The sequence below is a fragment of the Schistocerca gregaria genome, unplaced genomic scaffold (assembly GCF_023897955.1).
Source record: "Schistocerca gregaria isolate iqSchGreg1 unplaced genomic scaffold, iqSchGreg1.2 ptg000261l, whole genome shotgun sequence".
Classification (NCBI taxonomy): Eukaryota; Metazoa; Arthropoda; class Insecta; order Orthoptera; family Acrididae; genus Schistocerca; species Schistocerca gregaria.
Window position 1 is genome coordinate 650,858 of NW_026061765.1, and position 14,485 is coordinate 665,342.

Sequence of the window (14,485 nt, forward strand, 5' to 3'; positions counted from 1 at the left end):
TCTTACTGGCTATTACATCAACTTAGAAACTTCATCTGTGTTCTACTATGGTTATTTTGGTGTCTCCGCATACCGCAGCACGCGACATAGCTTCGCAGACGATAAGTACAACCGTTTCAGAGAGAAGAGTGGCCAATGTGACGATCCGGCTTTAAGTCGATTCGATAACAAATGACGAAAATGGACGGATTTCTCAGGTTTTTACTACATATGAAAACCTTTCACATCCTAACGTGCAGCTCGGCTGCTAGTCCTCCTTTCATGCAGAATCTTAAGGTCCTAGCTCATGTACAAGGCACCAAAGCCAGCTAAAAAGTCAATAATCGATATCTAAAATTCCAATTGTACTACTTCTTACTAGCTATTACATCAACTTAGAAGCTTCATCTGTGTTCTACAATGGTGATTTTAGTGTCTCCGCATACCGCAGCACGCGACATAGCTTACAGACGATAAGTACATCCGTTTCAGAGAGAAGAGCGGCCAATGTCATGATCCGGTTTTAAGTCGATTCGATTACATATTACGACAATGGACGGATTTCTCAGGTTTTTACTACATATGAAAACTTTTCACATTCTCCCGTACAACTCGGCTGCTAGTCCTTCTTTCATGCAGAATCTTAAGGTCCTAGCTAATGTCCAAGGCACCAAAGCCAGCTACAAAGTCAATAATCGGTACCTTAAACTTGAATTGTACTACTTCTTACTGGCTATTACATCAGCTTAGAAGCTTCATCTGTGTTCTAATATGGTGCATTTAGTGTCTCTACATACCGCAGCACGCGACATAGCTTTGCAGACGATAAGTACAACCGTTTCAGAGAGGAGAGCGGCCAATGTGACGATCTGGCTTTAAGTCGATTCGTTAACAAATGACGATGGCGAACGGATCTCTCAGGTTTTTACTACATATGAACACTTTTCACAATCTCCCGTGCAACTCGGCTGCTAGTCCTCCTCTCTTGCAGATTCGTAAGGTCATAGCTCATGTCCAAGGCACCAAAGCCAGCTAAAAAGTCAATAATCGATACCTAAAACTTGAATTGTACTACTTCTTACTCTCTATTACATCATATTAGAAGCTTCATCTGTGTTCTACTGTGGTGCTTTTCGTGTCTCTACATACCGCAGCACGCGACATAGCTTTGCAGACGATAAGTACAACCGTTTCAGAGAGAAGAGCGGCCAATGTGACGATCTGGCTTTAAGTCGATTCGATAACAAAAGACGAAAACGGACGGATCTCTCAGGTTAATACTACATATTAACACTTTTCACATTCTCCAGTGCAACGTTTCTGCTAGTCCTCCTCTCATGCAGATTCGTAAGGACATAGCTCATGTCCAAGGCACCAAAGCCAGCTAAAAAGTCAATAATCGATACCTAAAACTTGAATTGTACCACTTCTTACTGGCTATTACATCAACTTAGAAGCTTCATCTGTGTCCTACTATGGTGATTTTTGTGTCTCCACATACCACAGCATGTGACATAGCTTTGCAGTCGATAACTACAACCGTTTCAGAGAGAAGAGCGGCCAATGTGACGATCTGGCTTTAAGTCGATTCGATAACAAATGACGAAAACGGACGGATTTCTCAGGTTTTTACTACATATGAACACTTTTCACATTCTCCCATGCATCTCGGCTGCTAGTCCTCCTTTCATGCAGAATCTTAAGGGCCTAGCTCATGTCCAAGGCACCAAAGCCAGCTAAAAAGTCAATAATCGATGCCCAAATCTTCAATTGTACAACTTCTTACTGGCTATTACATCAACTTAGAAGCTTCATCTGTGTTCTACTATGGTTATTTTGGTGTCTCCGCATACCGCAGCACGCGACATAGCTTCGCAGACGATAAGTACAACCGTTTCAGAGAGAAGAGCGGCCAATGTGACGATTTGGCTTTAAGTCGATTCGATAACAAATGACAAAACGGACGGACTTCTCAGGTTTTTACTACATATGAACACTTTTCACATTCTCCCGTGCAACTCGGCTGCTAGTCCTCCTTTCATGCAGAATCTTAAGGTCCTAGCTCATGTACAAGGCACCAAAGCCAGCTAAAAAGTCAATAATCGATATCTAAAATTCCAATTGTACTACTTCTTACTAGCTATTACATCAACTTAGAAGCTTCATCTGTGTTCTACTATGGTGATTTTAGTGTCTCCGCATACCGCAGCACGCGACATAGCTTACAGACGATAAGTACATCCGTTTCAGAGAGAAGAGCGGCCAATGTCACGATCCGGTTTTAAGTCGATTCGATAACAAATGACGAAAACGGACGGATTTCTCAGGTTTTTACTACATATGAACACTTTTCACATTCTCCCGTGCAACTCGGCTGCTAGTCGTCCTTTCATGCCGAATCTTAAGGTCCTAGCTCATGTCCAAGGCACCAAAGCCAGCTAAAAAGTCAATAATCGATGCCCAAATCTTGAATTGTACAACTTCTTACTGGCTATTACATCAACTTAGAAGCTTCATCTGTGTTCTACTATGGTTATTTTGGTGTCTCCGCATACCGCAGCACACGACATAGCTTTGCAGACGATAAGTACAACCGTTTCAGAGAGAAGGGCGGACAATGTGACGATCTGGCTTTAAGTCGATTCGATAACAAAAGACGAAAACGTACGGATTTCTCAGGTTAAAACTACATATTAACACATTTCACATTCTCCCGTGCAACTTTTCTGCTAGTCCTCCTCTCATGCAGATTCGTAAGGTCATAGCTCATGTCCAAAGCACCAAAGCCAGCTACAAAGTCAATAATCGATACCTAAAACTTGAATTGTACTACTTCTTACTCTCTATTACATCATATTAGAAGCTTCATCTGTGTTCTACTGTGGTGCTTTTAGTGTCTCCACATACCGCAGCACGCGACATAGCTTTGCAGACGATAAGTACAACCGTTTCAGAGAGAAGAGCGGCCAATGTGACGATCTGGCTTTAAGTCGATTCGATAACAAAAGACGAAAACGGACGGATTTCTCAGGTTAATACTACATATTAACACTTTTCACATTCTCCCGTGCAACTTTTCTGCTAGTCCTCCTCTCATGCAGATTCGTAAGGACATAGCTCATGTCCAAGGCACCAAAGCCAGCTAAAAAGTCAATAATCGATACCTAAAACTTGAATTGTACCACTTCTTACTGGCTATTACATCAACGTAGAAGCTTCATCTGTGTCCTACTATGGTGATTTTAGTGTCTCCACATACCACAGCATGTGACATAGCTTTGCAGACGATAACTACAACCGTTTCAGAGAGAAGAGCGGCCAATGTGACGATCTGGCTTTAAGTCGATTCGATAACAAATGACGAAAATTGACGGATTTCTCAGGTTTTTACTACATATGAACATTTTCACATTCTCCCGTGCAACTCGGCTGCTAGTCCTCCTTTCATGCCGAATCTTAAGGTCCTAGCTCATGTCCAAGGCACCAAAGCCAGCTAAAAAGTCAATAATCGATGCCCAAATCTTGAATTGTACAACTTCTTACTGGCTATTACATCAACTTAGAAGCTTCATCTGTGTTCTACTATGGTTATTTTGGTGTCTCCGCATACTGCAGCACGCGACATAGCTTTGCAGACGATAAGTGCAACCGTTTCAGAGAGAAGGGCGGCCAATGTCACGATCTGGCTTTAGGTCGATTCGATAACAAATGACGAAAACGGAAGGATTTCTCAGGTTTTTACTACATTTGAACACTTTTCATATTCTCCCAGGCAAGTCAGCTGCTAGTCCTCCTTTCATGCAGAATCTTAAGGTCCTAGCTCATGTCCAAGTCACGAAAGCCAGCTAAAACGTCAATAATCGATACCTAAAACTTGAATTGTACTACCTCTTACTGGCTATTACATCAGCTTAGAAGCTTCATCTGTGTTCTACTATGGTGATTTTAGTGTCTCCACATACCGCAGCACTCGACATAGCTTTGCAGACGATAAGTACAACCGTTTCAGAGAGAAGAGCGGCCAATGTGACGATCTGGCTTTAAGACGATTCGATAACCAATGACGAAAGCGTACGGATTTCTCGGGTTTTTACTACATATGAACACTTTTCACTTTCTCCCTTACAACTCGGCTGCTAGTCCTCCTTTCATGCAGAATCTTAAGGTCCTAGCTCATGTCCAAGGCACCAAAGCCAGCTAAAAAGTCAATAATCGATATCTAAAATTTCAATTGTACTACTTCTTACTAGCTATTACATCAACTTAGAAGCTTCATCTGTGTTCTACTATGCTGCTTTTAGTGTCTCCGCATACTGCAGCACGCGACATAGCTTTGCAGACGATAAGTGCAACCGTTTCAGAGAGAAGAGCGCCCAATGTGACGATCAGGCTTTAAGTCGATTCGATAACAAACGACGAAAACGGACGGATTTCTCAGTTTTTTACTACACATGAACACTTTTCACATTCTCCAGTGCAACTTTTCTGCTAGTCTCCCTCTCATGCAGATTCTTAGGGTCCTAGCTCATGTCCAAGGCACCAAAGCCAGCTAAAAAGTCAATAATCGATACCTAAAACTTGAATTGTACTACTTCTTACTGGCTATTACATCAACTTAGAAGCTTCATCTGTGTCCTACTAAGGTGATTTTAGTGTCTCCACATACCGCAGCACGCGACATAGCTTTGCAGACGATAAGTACAACCGTTTCAGAGAGAAGAGCGGCCAATGTGACGATTCGGCTTTAAGTCGATTCGGTAATATATGACGATAACGAACGGATTTCCCAGGTTTTTACTACATATGAACACTTTTCACATTCTCCCATGCATCTCGGCTGCTAGTCCTCCTTTCATGCAGAATCTTAAGGTCCTAGCTCATGTCCAAGGCACCAAAGCCAGCTAAAAATTTAATAATCGATACCTTAAACTTGAATTGTACTACCTCTTACTGGTTATTACATCAACTTATAAGCTTCATCTGTGTTCTACTATGGTGCTTTTAGTGTCTCCACATACCGCAGCACTCGACATAGCTTTGCAGACGATAAATGTAACCGTTTCAGTGAGAATAGCGGCCAATGTGACGATCTGGCTTTAAGTCGATTCCATATAAAATGACGAAAACGGACGGATTTCTCAGGTTATTACTACATATGAACACATTCCACATTCTCCCGTGCAACTCGGCTGCTAACCCTCCTTTCATGCAAAATCTTAAGGTCCTAGCTCATGTCCAAGTCACCAAAGCCAGCTAAAAGTCAATAATCGATACCCAAAACTGGTATTGTACTACATCTTACTGGCTATTACATCATCTTAGAAGCTTCATCTGTGTTCTACTATGGTGCTTTTAGTGTCTCCGCATACCGCAGCACGTGACATAGCTTTCAGACGATAAGTACAACCGTTTCGGAGAGAAGAGCGGCCAATGTGACGATCTGGCTTTAAGTCGATTCGATAACAAATGACAAAACGGAGGACTTCTCAGGTTTTTACTACATATGAACACTTTTCACATTCTCCCGTGCAACTCGGCTGCTAGTCCTCCTTTCATGCAGAATCTTAAGGTCCTAGCTCATGTACAAGGCACCAAAGCCAGCTAAAAAGTCAATAATCGATATCTAAAATTCCAATTGTACTACTTCTTACTAGCTATTACATCAACTTAGAAGCTTCATCTGTGTTCTACTATGGTGATTTTAGTGTCTCCGCATACCGCAGCACGCGACATAGCTTTGCAGACGATAAGTTCAACCGTTTCAGAGAGAAGAGCGGCCAATGTCACGATCCGGTTTTAAGTCGATTCGATTACATATTACGAAAATGGACGGATTTCTCAGATTTTACTACATATGAAAACTTTTCACATCCTTCCGTGCAACTCGGCTGCTAGTCCTCCTTTCATGCAGAATCTTAAGGTCCTAGCTCATGTCCAAGGCACCAAAGCCAGCTAAATAGTCAATAATCGATACCTAAAACTTGAATTGTACTACCTCTTACTAGCTATTACATCAACTTAGAAGCTTCATCTGTGTTCTACTATGGTGCTTTTAGTTTCTCCACATGCCGCAGCACGCGACATAGCTTTGCAGACGATAAGTACAACCGTTTCAGAGAGAAGAGCAGCCAATGTGACGATCTGGCTTTAAGACGAATCGATAACCAATGACGAAAACGTATGGATTTCTCAGGTTTTTACTACATATGAACACTTTTCACATTCTCCCGTACAACTCGGCTGCTAGTCCTTCTTTCATGCAGAATCTTAAGGTCCTAGTTCATGTCCAAGGCACAAAAGCCAGCTACAAAGTCAATAATCGATACCTAAAACTTGAATTGTACTACTTCTTACTGGCCATTACATCATCCTAGAAGCTTCATCTGTGTTCTACTATGGTGCTTTTAGTGTCTCCGCAAACCGCAGCACGCGACATAGCTTTCACACGATAAGTACAACCGTTTCAGAGAGAAGAGCGGCCAATGTGACGATCTGGCTTTAAGTCGATTCGATAACAAATGACGAAAACGGACGGATTTCTCAGGTTTTTACTACATATGAACACTTTTCACATTCTCCCGTGCAACTCTGCTGCTAGTCCTCCTTTCATGCCGAATCTTAAGGTCCTAGCTCATGTCCAAGGCACCAAAGCCAGATAAAAAGTCCATAATCGATGCCCAAATCTTGAATTGTACTACTTCTTATTGGCTATTACATCAACTTAGAAGCTATATCTGTGTTCTACTATGGTTATTTTGGTGTCTCCGCATACCGCAGCACGCGACATAGCTTTGCAGACGATAAGTACAACCGTTTCAGAGAGAAGAGCGGCCAATGTCACGATCTGGCTTTAGGTCGATTCGATAACAAATGACGAAAACGGAAGGATTTCTCAGGTTTTTACTACATATGAACACTTTTCAAATTCTCCCAGGCAAGTCAGCTGCTAGTCCTCCTTTCATGCAGAATCTTAGGGTCCTAGCTCATGTCCAAGTCACGAAAGCCAGTTAAAACGTCAATAATCGATACCTAAAACTTGAATTTTACTACTTCTTACTGGCTATTACATCAACTTAGAAGCTTCATCTGTGTTCTACTATGGTGCTTTTAGTGTCTCCGCATACCGCAGCACGCGACATAGCTTTCAGACGATAAGTACAGCCGTTTCAGAGAGAAGGGCGGACAATGTTACGTTCTGGCCTTTAGTCGACTCGATAACAAAAGACGAAAACGGACGGATTTCTCAGGTTAATACTACATATGAGCACATTTCACATTCTCCCGTGCAACTTTTCTGCTAGTCTCTCTCTCATGCAGATTCTTAGGGTCCTAGCTCATGTCCAAGGCACCAAAGCCAGCTAAAAAGTCAATAATCGATACCTAAAACTTGAATTGTACTACTTCTTACTGGCTATTACATCAACTTAGAAGCTTCATCTGTGTCCTACTAAGGTGATTTTAGTGTCTCCACATACCGCAGCACGCGACATAGCTTCGCAGACGATAAGTACAACCGTTTCAGAGAGAAGAGCGGCCAATGTCACGATCCGGCTTTAAGTCGATTCGGTAATATATGGCGATAACGAAAGGATTTCTCAGGTTTTTACTACATATGAACACTTTTCACATTCTCCCATGCATCTCGGCTGCTAGTCCTCCTTTCATGCAGAATCTTAAGGTCCTAGCTCATGTCCAAGGCACCAAAGCCAGCTAAAAATTTAATAATCGATACCTTAAACTTGAATTGTACTACCTCTTACTGGCTATTACATCAACTTATAAGCTTCATCTGTGTTCTACTATGGTGCTTTTAGTGTTTCCACATACCGCAGCACTCGACATAGCTTTGCAGACGATAAGTACAACCGTTTCAGAGAGAAGAGCGTCCAATGTGACGATCTGGCTTTAAGTCGATTCGATAACAAAAGACGAAAACGGACGGATTTCTCAGGTTTAAACTACATTTTAACACATTTCACATTCTCCCGTTCAACGTTTCTGCTAGTCCTCCTCTCATGCAGATTCGTAAGGTCATAGCTCATGTCCAAGGCACCAAAGCCAGCTAAAAAGTGAATAATCGATACCTAAAACTTGAATTTTACTACTTCTTACTCTCTATTACATCATATTAGAAGCTTCATCTGTGTTGTACTATGGTGCTTTTAGTGTCTCCGCATACCGCAGCACGCGACATAGCTTTGCAGACGATAAGTACAACCGTTTCAGAGAGAAGAGCGGCCAATGTCACGATCCGGTTTTAAGTCGATTCGATAACAAATGACGAAAATGGACCGATTTCTCTGGTTTTTACTACATATGAAAACTTTTCACATTCTCTCGTGTAACTCGGCTGCTAGTCCTCCTTTCATGCAGAATCTTAAGGTCCTAGCTCATGTCCAAGGCACCAAAGGCAGCTAAAAGTCAATAATCGATACCTAAAACTGGTATTGTACTAATCCTTACTGGCTATTACATCATCTTAGAAGCTTCATTTGTGTTCTACTATGGTGCTTTTAGTGTCTCCGCATACCGCAGCACGCGACATAGCTTTCAGACGATAAGTACAACCGTTTCGGAGAGAAGAGCGGCCAATGTGACGATCTGGCTTTAAGTCGATTCGATAACAAATGACAAAACGGACGGACTTCTCAGGTTTTTACTACATATGAACACTTTTCACATTCACCCGTGCAACTCGGCTGCTAGTCCTCCTTTCATGCAGAATCTTAAGGTCCTAGCTCATGTCCAAGGCACCAAAGCCAGCTAAAAAGTCAATAATCGATATCTAAAATTCCAATTGTACTACTTCTTACTAGCTATTACATCAACTTAGAAGCTTCATCTGTGTTCTACTATGGTGCTTTTAGTGTCTCCGCATACCGCAGCACGCGACATAGCTTTGCAGACGATAAGTACAACCGTTTCAGAGAGAAGAGCGGCCAATGTCACGATCCGGTTTTAAGTCGATTCGATAACAAATGACGAAAATGGACAGATTTCTCAGGTTTTTACTACATATGAAAACTTTTCACATTCTCCCGTGCAACTCGGCTGCTAGTCCTCCTTTCAAACAGAATCTTAAGGTCCTAGCTCATGTCCAAGGCACCAAAGCCATCTAAAAAGTCAATAATCGATACTTAAAACTTGAATTGTACTACCTCTTACTAGCTATTACATCAACTTAGAAGCTTCTTCTGTGTTCTACTATGGTGCATTTAGTGTCTCTGCATACCGCAGCACGCGACATAGCTTTGCAGATGATAAGTACAACCGTTTCAGAGAGGAGAGCGGCCAATGTGACGATCTGGCTTTAAGTCGATTCCATAACAAATGACGAAAACGGACGGATTTCTCAGGTTTTTACTACATATGAACACTTTTCACATTCTCCCGTGCAACTCAGCTGCTAGCCCTCCTTTCATCCAGAACCTTAAGGTCCTAGCTCATGTCCAAGGCACCAAAGCCAGCTAAAAGTCAATAATCGATACCTAAAACTGGTATTGTACTAATTCTTACTGGCTATTACATCATCTTAGAAGCTTCATCTGTGTTCTACTATGGTGCTTTTAGTGTCTCCGCATACCGCAGCAACGCGACATAGCTTTGCAGACGATAAGTAAAACCGTTTCAGAGAGTAGAGCGGAAAATGTGACGATCTGGCTCTAAGTCGATACGATAACAAATGACGATGGCGAACGGATCTCTCAGGTTTTTACTACATATGAGCACTTTTCACATTCTCTCGTGCAACTTGGCTGCTAGTCCTCCTCTCATGCAGATTCTTAGGGTCCTAGCTCATGTCCAAGGCACCAAAGCCAGCTAAAAAGTCAATAATCGATACCTAAAACTTGAATTGTACTACTTCTTACTGGCCATTAAATCAACATAGAAGCTTCATCTGTGTTCTACTATGGTGATTTTAGTGTCTTCGCATACTGCAGAACGCGACATAGCTTTGCAGTCGATAAGTACAACCGTTTCAGAGAGCAGAGCGGCCAATGTGACGATCTGGCTTAAAGTCCTTTCGATAACAAATGACGATAACGAACGGATTTCTCAGGTTTTTACTACGTATGAACACTTTTCACATTGTCCCGCGCAACTCGGCTGCTAGTCCTCCTTTCATGCAGAATCTTATGGTCCTAGCTCATGTCCAAGGCACCAAAGCCAGCTAAAAAGTCAATAATCGATACCTAAAACTTGAGTTGTACTACTTCTTACTGGCTATTACATCAACTTAGAAGCTTCATCTGTGTTCTGCTATGGTGCTATTAGAGTCTCCACATACCGCAGCACTGCGACATAGCTTTGCGGTCGATAAGTACAACCGTTTCGGAGAGAAGAGCGGGCAATGTGACGATCTGGCTTTAAGTCGATTCGATAACAAATGACGAATACAGACGGATTTCTCAGGTTTTTAGTACATATGAACACTTTTCACACTCTCTCGTGCAACTCGGCATGCTAGTCCTCGTTTCATGCAGAATCTTATGGTCCTAGCTCATGTCCAAGGCTCCAAAGCCAGCTAAAAAGTCAATAATCGATATCTAGAACTTGAGATGTACTACTTCCTACTGGCTATTACATCAACTTAGAAGCTTCATCTGTGTTCTACTATGGTGCTTTTAGAGTCTCCACACACCGCAACACGCGACATAGCTTTGCAGACGATATGTACAACCGTTTCAGAGAGAACACCGGCCAATGTGACGACCTGGCTTTAAGTCGATTCGATAACAAGTGACGGAAACGGACGGATTTCTCAGGTTTTTACTACATATGAACACTTTTCACATTCTCCCGTGCAACTCGCCTGCTAGTCCTCCTTTCATGCAGAATCTTAAGGTCCTAGCTCATGTCCAAGGCACCAAAGCCAGCTAAAAAGTCAATAATCGACACTTAAAACTTGAATTGTACTACTTCTTACTGGTTATTACATCAACGTAGAAGCTTCATCTGTGTTCTACTATGGTGCTTTTAGTGCCACCACATATCGCATCACGCGACATAGCTTTGCAGACGATTAGTACAACCGTTTTAGAGAGAAGAGCGGCCAATGTGACGATCTGGCTTTATTTCGATTCGATAACAAATGACGAAAACGGACGGATTTCTCAGGTTTTTACTACATATGAACACTTTTCACATCCTCCCGTGCAACTTGGCTGCTAGTCCTCCTTTCATGCAGAATCTTAAGGTCTTAGCTCACGTCCAATGCACCAAAGCCAGCTAAAAAGTCAATAATCGATACCTAAAACTTGGATTGTACTACTTCTTACTGGTTATTACATCAACTTTGAAGCTTCATCTGTGATCTACTATGGTGCTATTAGTGTCTCCGCATAACGCAGCACGCGACATAGCTTTGCAGGCGATAGGTACAACCGTTTCAGAGCGAAGAGCGGCCAATGTGACGATCTGGCTTTAAGTCGATTCAATAACAAATGACGAAAACGGACGGATGTCTCAGTTTTTTACTACATATGAACACTTTTCACATCCTCCCGTGCAACTCTGCTGCTAGTCCTCCTTACATGCAGAATCTTAAGGTCCTAGCTCATGTCCAAGGCACCAAAGCCAGCTAAAAAGTCAATAATCGATACTTAAAACTTGAATTGTACTACTTCTTACTGGCTATTACATCATCTTAGAAACTTCATCTGTGTTCTACTATGGTGCTTTTAGTGTCTCCACATACCGCAGCACGCGACATAGCTTTGCAGACGATAAGTACAACCGTTTCAGAGAGAAGAGCGGCCAATGTGACGATCTGGCTTTAAGTAGATTCCATAACAAATGACGAATACGGACGAATTTGTCAGGTTTTTACTACATATGAACACTGTTCACAATCTCGCGTGCAATTCGGCTGCTAGTCCTCCTTTCATGCAGAATCGTAAGGTCCTCGCTCATGTCCAAGGCACCAAAGCCAGCTAAAAAGTCAATAATCGATACCTAAATCTGGTATTGTACTAAATCTTACTGGCTATTACATCATCTTAGAAGCTTCATCTGTGTTCTACTATGGTGCTTTTAGTGTCTCCGCATACTGCAGCACGCGACATAGCTTTCAGACGATAAGTACAACAGTTTCAGAGAGAAGAGTGGCCAATGTGACGATCTGGCTTTAAGTCGATTCGATAACAAATGACGAAAACGGACGGATTTCTCAGGTTTTTACTACATATGAAAACTTTTCACATTCTTCCGTGCAACTCGGCTGCTAGTCCTCCTTTCATGCAGAATCTTATGGTCCTAGCTCATGTCCAAGGCACCAAAGCCAGCTAAAATGTCAATAATCGATACCTAGACCTTGAGTTGTACTACTTCTTACTAGCTATTACATTATCTTAGAAGATTCATCTGTGTTCCACTATGGTGCTTTTAGTGTCTCCGCATACCGCAGCACGCGACATAGCTTTCAGACGATAAGTACAACCGATTCAGAGAGAAGAGCGGCCAATGTGGCGATCTGGCTTTAAGTCGATTCGATAACAAATGACGAATACAGACGGATTTCTCAGGCTTTTACTACATATGAACACTTTTCACACTCTCTCGTGCAACTCGGCATGCTAGTCCTCGTTTCATGCAGAATCTTAAGGTCCTAGCTCATGTCCAAGGCACCAAAGCCAGCTAAAAAGTCAATAATCGATATCTAGAACTTGAGATGTACTACTTCTTACTGGCTATTACATCAACTTAGAAGCTTCATCTGTGTTCTACTATGGTGCTTTTAGAGTCTCCACACACCGCAACACGCGACATAGCTTTGCAGACGATAAGTACAACCGTTTTAGAGAGAAGAGCGGCCAATGTGACGACCTGGCTTTAAGTCGATTCGATAACAAATGACGAAAACGGACGGATTTCTCAGGTTTTTACTACATATGAACACTTTTCACATCCTCCCGTGCAACTTGGCTGCTAGTCCTCCTTTCATGCAGAATCCTAAGGTCTTAGCTCACGTCCAATGCACCAAAGCCAGCTAAAACGTCAATAATCGATACCTAAAACTTGGATTGTACTACTTCTTACTGGTTTTTACATCAACTTTGAAGCTTCATCTGTGATCTACTATGGTGCTATTAGTGTCTCCGCATAACGCAGCACGCGACATAGCTTTGCAGGCGATAGGTACAACCGTTTCAGAGCGAAGAGCGGCCAATGTGACGATCTGGCTTTAAGTCGATTCAATAACAAATGACGAAAACGGACGGACGTCTCAGGTTTTTACTACATATGAACACTTTTCACATCCTCCCGTGCAACTCGGCTGCTAGTCCTCTTTTCATGCAGAATCTTAAGGTCCTAGCTCATGTCCAAGGCACCAAAGCCAGCTAAAAAGTCATAATCGATACTTAAAACTTGAATTGTACTACTTCTTACTGGCTATTACATCATCTTAGAAACTTCATCTGTGTTCTACTATGGTGCTTTTAGTGTCTCCGCATACCGCAGCACGCGACATAGCTTTGCAGACGATAAGTACAACCGTTTCAGAGAGAAGAGCGGCCAATGTGACGATCTGGCTTTAAGTAGATTCCATAACAAATGACGAATACGGACGAATTTCTCAGGTTTTTACTACATATGAACACTGTTCGCAATCTCGCGTGCAATTCTGCTGGTAGTCCTCCTTTCATGCAGAATCGTAAAGTCCTAGCTCATGTCCAAGGCACAAAAGCCAGCTAAAAAGTCAATAATCGATACCTAAATCTGGTATTGTACTAATTCTTATTGGCTTTTACATCATCTTAGAAGCTTCATCTGTGTTCTACTATGGTGCTTTTAGTGTCTCCGCATACTGCAGCACGCGACATAGCTTTCAGACGATAAGTACAACAGTTTCAGAAACAGAGTGGCCAATGTGACGATCTGGCTTTAAGTCGATTCGATAACAAATGACGAAAACGGACGGATTTCTCAGGTTTTTACTACATATGAACACTTTTCACATTCTCCCGAGCAACTCGGCTGCTAGTCCTCCTTTCATGCAGAATCGTATGGTCCTAGCTCATGTCCAAGGCACCAAAGCCAGCTAAAATGTCAATAATCGATACCTAGAACTTGAGTTGTACTACTTCTTACTGGCTATTACGTCATCTTAGAAGCTTCATCTGTGTTCTACTATGGTGCTTTTAGTGTCTCCGCATACCGCAGCACGCGCCAACTTTCAGACGATAAGTACAACCGATTCAGAGAGAAGAGCGGCCAATGTGACGATCTGTCTTTAAGTCGATTCGATAACAAATGACGAATACAGACGGATTTCTCAGGTTTTCACTACATATGAACACTTTTCACATTCTCCCATGCAACTCGGCTGCTAGTCCTCCTTTCATGCAGAATCGTATGGTCCTAGCTCATGTCCAAGGCACCAAAGCCAGCTAAAATGTCAATAATCGATACCTAAAACTTGGATTGTACTACTTCTTACTGGTTATTACATCAACTTTGAAGCTTCATCTGTGATCTACTATGGTGCTATTAGTGTCTCCGCATA